The sequence below is a fragment of the Nicotiana attenuata genome, chromosome 7, assembly GCF_001879085.1.
Source record: "Nicotiana attenuata strain UT chromosome 7, NIATTr2, whole genome shotgun sequence".
NCBI lineage: Eukaryota > Viridiplantae > Streptophyta > Magnoliopsida > Solanales > Solanaceae > Nicotiana > Nicotiana attenuata.
The window spans coordinates 72,662,896-72,670,453 of record NC_031995.1 but is presented as its reverse complement, the minus strand read 5'-3'; positions in this window follow the sequence as shown (position 1 = coordinate 72,670,453).

Below are 7,558 nucleotides of genomic sequence, written 5' to 3'. Positions count from 1 at the left end.
AGTAGTTAATTCAAGATTAAAATAGGATAGTTTAATTTTGTTAATTGAAGAACTGCTTGTTTATAGCTGAATAGGCCAGATTTTTGATTAACCATGGTCACTTCTTGACCAAATTACCAGGGTAAAAGAGGCTGGTTTTAGCTTAGTAATTCAGAATCAAATTAAGGGCAATATAGGTAGTTCAAGATAAAGGATAATGCAGTAACTGAAATTGGAAACCCCTAGAACTTTCTAGATGGGGTTCCAATTAGAATTTCAGGGATTTAGTGATCTAGCTTGGGTAACAAGCCAACAAATAAGGGACTAACTAGCTAAAAATTGAAAAATAAAAGAGGGATAGGGGTAAAACAAAAATCTGAAGGCTGCCATAAGTTTTGCCTATAAAAAGGCATGCCCATTGTCTTGTTTCACAAGTTTTGAAATCTAAAAACTCCACACAAATTTCTAGAAGTCTAGGGGAAGTCTAGAAAATTTGAAATTCAAATTCGAAAACAAAGGTCTGAAATCTGAGAGGAAAAAGTCCATTTTAGATCTTAGATCTTCAAAAAAACAAAAAAATAGCACAAAAACTCCAAAAAAAAATACTATTCCATTGAAGTTTTCTTAGGATAAGTTTGAATTCCAGCTGTTAAATCAAATTCTCAGTTCATATAAGGTGAAAAGTGGTTTGAGTATTCTTTAGATCTCAGTGGTTCAAGTTCAGAGATTCCTGGGTTGGTTTCGAGTTTGTTTTGGTTCAGTCCGATCTGTTTTCAGTTGTTTATTGGTGTTTATCCTTCTGCAAATCATTCCTGGGTTGCTACGACACTGTTTTGGGTTGAAATTGATCCTGTTGCTATTGGTTTTGACTGCTGCTCGTTATTGCTTAGCTGACTATCCATTTCTTCCTATTCTGCCTCAAATTCCAGGTACATTTTAAAACCTCTAATGATGTATGAAGAAGCTGAATCAACAGATGTGTGTTTGAGTTATTAAAGAAATAACACATTGCTCCTGTCATTGTCATGCAAATTTGTTTAAGTATCAGATTTCTGTTTCTCTAGAGTGCAAAGGTCGAGTGAATTTAAACTTTCTAGTATTGTAATAACTGGACTGTTCAAACTGGATTTGTCTTCATCTGTTTCATTAGTTTAATTCTGATATAGTTTGGTTCCCTACAATTAATAGATAACTTTGAACTCGTGTTATTGGAGTTACTCGCCTCTACACTCCCCATTAGAGTAGTTGTGAGGCCTGAATGTTGTTGAGGAGCTTTGATTCAATTAATGAGTTCATAGTTCGACAAATTCGAAACTGAAAGTTTTTCTTTATGTGTTGTATTGTTGTTAGTGAACTTCATATTGAGGTTCAAGTGTTATACAATACACTAAATCATTAGAAAGCAGCAAAAATAGCTAATACGTTGCAGAGGCAATTTTCTTTCATTAGTCAAGTTCAGCAGTTTTTATTCCCAGATAATTAGTACATTGTATCCTTTGCTTAATCATAACGGATTTTGGTTAAAGATGCATGCTAAAAATGAATTTATTCAGTTAATTGATGTAAAAGAATGTAAGTCATAACTGGAATTTGTTAATTAGTCTTTTGTTCTGTGTGATTGCATGCTTGTCAATGTATTTTGGTATTGGGTTAATCAAGTCACGAGAGTCAAGCCTAATGAAGGTCCAGTCGTGACTGTTTTCATCCTGTGGGTACATCGTTTGGGCCTGTTTCCCATTGAAACCCATTTATATCTCAAGGTTGCATCCAAAGCTGGATTGCAACCGGTCCACAGCTGGACATGTGCTCTACTTGTATTGAACCTAAATACTGGGCCCGTATTTAAAATTTGAAATGTAAGTTTTGGGCCTTCCAAGTTAAATACCAAATTTGAATTAAGGGGCTTTCAATAAATGAAGATCCTCTTGTTTGAATTGGGACTTGAACTTGAGGCCCGAATTTTATAGTGCTAATCACTTAAGGCCTTTTTTAGAGACAATACTTAATAGGAAATCATAGTTCCTTTAGGTTGGCCTTAAAATAAAAATGAGGTGCGCCGCGCCAAACAAAATTTACAAATTGCGTGGCCCTCTTTTATTACTTCATTAAAATATTTAGAACTCGGGACGTGCCATTTAGCGAATTTTCATGGCCTCCTGCAAAGATATCAACACGCTAGTTACTTTAGGCGCGCTCTTTAATAATCTACCTTCCTAAACTCGGGTGCGCATTTATGTGACCCAAATCCAAATCTCAGCGGTGTTAAAATATGTCAAAAATCACGGGTGCATTTATGTGACGTGGTTCGAGACGTATTTTAATAACGTTGCAAAATTCCTTAAAAATTAATTTAAAGCGGTAAATAACTTAAAATTGCACTATAGATTGAAACATGTATTAAAATCAGGTAATAGACCAATTATGATAGTTTAAGCGACCGTGCTAAAACCACGGAATTTGGGGGTGCCTAACACCTTCCCTCGGGTTAACAGAATTCCTTACTCAAGAATTTCTGGTCCGCAGACTTCACTTGGAAAGTCGAAAATTTCCTCGATTTGGGATTCAAAATAAATCGGTGACTTGGGACACCAAAAGCCAAACTTATCCCAAGTGGCGACTCTGAATAAATAAATAATCCCATTTCGAATAATGTCACTTTAATTGGAAAAACTCTCTTATACACTATCCTTCGGGGTGGGTGTGTAAAAAAGGAGGTGTGACAGCTCTGGCGACTCTGCTGGGGAAACGAACCCAGAACTTCGGTTCAGGGTTCAAGAATTCAAGCTTAGAATAGCTATTATATTTGGCTTTATCTTATTATCTGATTTTCCTAAATGTGCTAAATGCTTTACCGCTTTGATATTATCTGAATTGAATATAAAACTATTACGAAACCCTTCTCTTCTCACCTCCGGGGATGTGCTCGCTGGTCGAGACTCCCTATTCTGTTAGTGTCATACCTTAAAGTAAGAAAGAGGCCAGACAAGTTACTAAGCCGGATGGCCTTTTGGTTCCTGGTACGTAGCCCCCTCCTTAACTCGAGTTGTCCGCTCGGGTACACAGTCTAGAACATATACCCAGGTTTTGAACCTAGCATAACTCGACCTCATGCCGGATCCCTAGTAGGAGCGCTTATTTGTATCACGTGCATTTGACTTAGGGGACTCAACACAGGGGTTGGGTCCGTCTAGGACAGGTGACCTGAAATGAAAAGACCATCCTGATGCATCCTACTTGCTATTTGCGCATATATTTGCTTCGGATCCGCATGTTGACCGGCTTGTAAATAATAGGAGAAGTTTGGAAAAAAAAAGAGAAAGGAATAATAGTGTTAGGGTTGAGTGAGTTAGTCACCTGTTTTGAAAAACCCAATGCCCAAATGGTACCGAAACTCTGCCGAATTTTTAAAAAATCAAAAAGAAAGTTTTGTTTTCAAAATAGTTGGTTTTGTCATATCTGGCCGAACTACGCAGGTCTGATTCTCACCGGATGTGAGATACGTAGGCAAACCTCATCGGTTCCGACCCTAATTTTTTAAAAAATCTAAAAATATTTTCTTTTAGTTCCTTCATTAAAAATCTTTCTTTAGAAAATTCAAAAAAGAGAGAAAATAGTTTTAGAACTCAAAAAAATGGTTTCCTTCTTTCTAATATTTTTCATGGAATAAAAAGAAAAATCAATGAAAATCAAAATCCAAAAATACAGGTTTCCTTCATTTTGAAGTATTTTTCCAAAAATCCAAAAAAAAATCAGAAACAAAAATCCAAAAATACTCTTTTCTTCTTTAGAAGTCTTTTTTTGTAAATGTCAATAAAAATTTTGAAAAATTGAAGTCCAAAAATATTTTTGCTTTTCTTTAGAAGTACTTTTGTAAATAAATAAAAGCTCAGAAATTCAAAATATTTTCTTAAAAGCCCCTCTTTCGAAAATTAAGAGGTTACATCCAAAATCCAAAAATATTTTCTTTTTTCCTTAGAAAAAGAGAAAACAAATGAAAAACTCAAATAAAAAATATTTTCTTTTTACTTTTAAAAATCCCAAATTCAAATTAAAAAAAAAAGAAATTTTTAGAAGTCTTCTTTCAAAAATAAAATCAAAATCAAAGTCAAAAATCCAAAAAAATTCCATTTCTTCTTTTAATGCATTTTTTTTAGAAAATTCCAAAAGAAAAACAAATCAGAGAAAAAATCAAAAATATTTTTCTTTTGCCTTAAAACTTCTTGGTCTGAGTTTTATAAAAAGAAAAAAAAGAGTTAGTTTACTCAATTCCCAATCTGCCCGAACTACGCCAGTTTGATTCCCACAGGGCGTGGGATACGTAGGCAACCCCCATCGGGTCCAACTACCCTTTTGCAAAAATAGCCAAAAATACCAGAATTTTAATTTTTGTCACAAATAAGTCAGGTGATGCCATTCTTGCTTAAAATAAGCCGAATGTCCCCAAAAGGGCGTCAGAAGACCGTTTTTGCAAGAACAGCCACCTTGGGTCACTTTCAATGGTTAGCGGGCACAACCTTAAAATCTTCTTTCCCGAAGTGCTAAAAGGCCGGCAAAGCCGGAGTTTTGTTTTTGAAATAAAATTAACGAAAGATCAAAAATNAGAAAAAAAAAAAAAATTCAAAAAAGACCAAAAATTATTTTCAATTTCTTCTTTCCAATTTAAAAAAGAAATTTTAAGAATACTAAAATACTTTTCTTTTTCTTTAAGAAATAGTTCTTTCATAAATTAGAAAATAAAATACAAAACTTTTTAAAAAAAAAAAATAAACAAATCGAAATCTGAAAAAAAAAATCTTTCTTTCTTTATAAGTCTTTCTTTCGAAAATTAAAAAGAAAAAATCAAATCAAAATAAAAAAAAAAAAGAGAGTTTGTTTATTTACTTTATTCCTGATCTTCAAGAACTACGCTTCGTCTGATTCATGCGGGGTCATGATACGTAGGCAATCTCTATAAGATTCGACCCTAACCCTAAGGAAAAGGGAGGAAAGAAAATGAAAGAAAAAACAAGAGTGGAAAAGAAACACAAAAAGAGAGAAAATAAGAACACCGAGAATAAGAAAACCATGGCAAAAATCAAAGGCAAGAATGAAAGAAAAGAAAAGAGACAGTGAAAAAAAAAAAGAAAGGCAATGAAAAATGAGAGAAAGGGCAAGAGAAGAGAGAAAAGAGAAACAGAAAGAGAAATGAAAATCGAAAGAAGAAAAATGGGAAAGAATAAGGAAACGTCGGAATGATGCATGCAACCGTTGCAAAACATATAGAAACACATTTAACTGTATAGGTGCATCACGCCTCAACGTGCGATTACCTATCTGTTATTTGCCTCAAACTAACCGTTTGCTGCTGTCACCTCCAGTCCAGGTTTTATAGAAAATGGTGGTTGGTTTTTCTGTGGTAAACTGGCATCACATCAGTATTTTACCAGATCAACAGGGAGCATAGAAATGTCTTCGAAAATGACCTTGCAAGCAATTCCCATCCCAGAAGATAGCCCAATCTCGGGCGTCCCGGCCTCAGAGTCTGCAGCGGCTGAAGAGAACAGGATCTTACGTCTTAGAGTCATGGAGATGTGGGATGCGTGGACTAATGGAAGGGAGCCTCCAAGTGCCATCCCCGGATTCCCCGAGTTGTTTCCTAGAACAGGGGGTGCCTCTAACATCCCCATCTGTCATCCAAATACTCCATTGGGACAACCTACCATATCCGCTCACTTTGTAGGAACACCTTCTGAGGTCCGCCCCCAGGTGTTCACATCAGGAGTAGCTCCCAATATCTTTACCGCTCCACCATGCTCTGCCACAACACAACCTTCACTTCCAAGGCCCGCTTTTGATCCCTCGGCCTTCACTTTCCAAAACCCTCTCTTTCAGGTGGACCCTCCTCAATATCCCACATATACTTATCCACAGCCACCCTCATTCGAGTTCACACCCGGACAAGACAAAACACCTAAAGCTCCTGAACAGGATGAGATGGCAAAAAGAATGAGGAGCCTTGAGCAAAGTCTAAAGAACATGCAAGGTTTAAGCGGGCAGAAGAGTGTTTCCTATACTGATCTGTGCATGTTCCCTCACGTGCACCTGCCCATGGGGTTTAAAACGCCCAAGTTCGAGAAGTATGATGGGCATGGCGATCCCATTGCTCACCTTAAAAAGTATTGTAACCAATTGCGCGGGGCTGGCGGAAAAGAGGAGCTGTTAATGGCTTACTTTGGAGAAAGCTTGGTAGGCATCGTCTCGGAATGGTATATGGATCAAGACGCCTCCCGATGGCACATTTGGGATGACCTTGCCAGAGATTTTGTGAGACAATTTCAATACAACATCGACATTGCGCCAGACAGGAACTCTTTGGCAAATTTGAAGAAGAAGCCCTCAGAAAGTTTCAGGGAATATGCTATTAAGTGGCGTGAGCAAGCGTCGAGGGTGAAACCTCCAATGGATGAAGTGGAAATGGTCACCGTATTTCTTCAGGCCCAGGAAGCGAATTATTTCCAGAACATGATGTCAGCCATGAGCAAACCTTTTGCAGAGGCTATTAAGATCGGTGAGATGGTGGAGAATGGTCTGAAGACAGGAAGAATCTTGAGTCAGTCAGCCATTAGGGCAACCTCCCAAGCCATCCAAGGCGGGTCTGGAGGAATGGCCAAGGGTAAAAAGAAAGAAGAAACGGTTATTGCAGCCTCAGGGGCAAGGAGACACCGCGCTCCCAGACCTATGTTTTCCGAGAGAACCCCTCAACATTACTACCCTCATCATGACATGGCTTATGTTCCACAACCATATGCGGTCATGAATGCTCAACCCTTTGCACGACCGCAGCCACATGCCAATAGAAATCCAGCTCCATTCCCAAGAAATCAGCCTCCCCACAAAAACCACTATAATCCTCGTTCTCCACAGAATAACTTTCCTCCCCGTGAGCAGCCCAGGAGGCAAAATTTTACCCCAATTGGCGAACCTTACTCTAATCTGTTCCCAAAACTTGTACAAATGGGTATACTGCAGTCGATCCCTCAGAATAAACAAAACCCGACATCGCTTGCCTACAGAGCCGGTGTGAGGTGTGCTTATCATTCAGGGGCAAAAGGCCATGATACGAATGACTGTTGGACACTGAAACGAGCAGTGGAACATCTAATAGAGCAAGGAAAAATTGTACTGAGGGATGAGGATGTCCCAAATGTGACCAACAATCCATTACCGGCTCACAATAATGGACCAGTGATCGGGATGATCTGTGAGGACAGAGAATTTGATCCGGCATTAAAAGCATTAATTGCTATCGCTGATGCAGAAAGAAAGCCAAAGGTGGCCCCGAAGCAAGAGAAAGGGAAAAAGAAGAGCAAAGTCACCGAGACAGAACCAGAAAAGAAAGCTGAAACAAGAACAGAGGCAATGCCTCCCGAGAATGGGATCCTCTATGTCCCGCGAGGCCGCCAGGAAAAGCAACTGATTGTGAACACTCCAAAGAAATTGGAGTGAAAAAGGGAATGCAAATGTATGTACCGAAGGGAGCCTATGTGGTACGGGGGACAATTAAACCACCTCGGCTGAATGAGCCAGTGGTATTGGACGC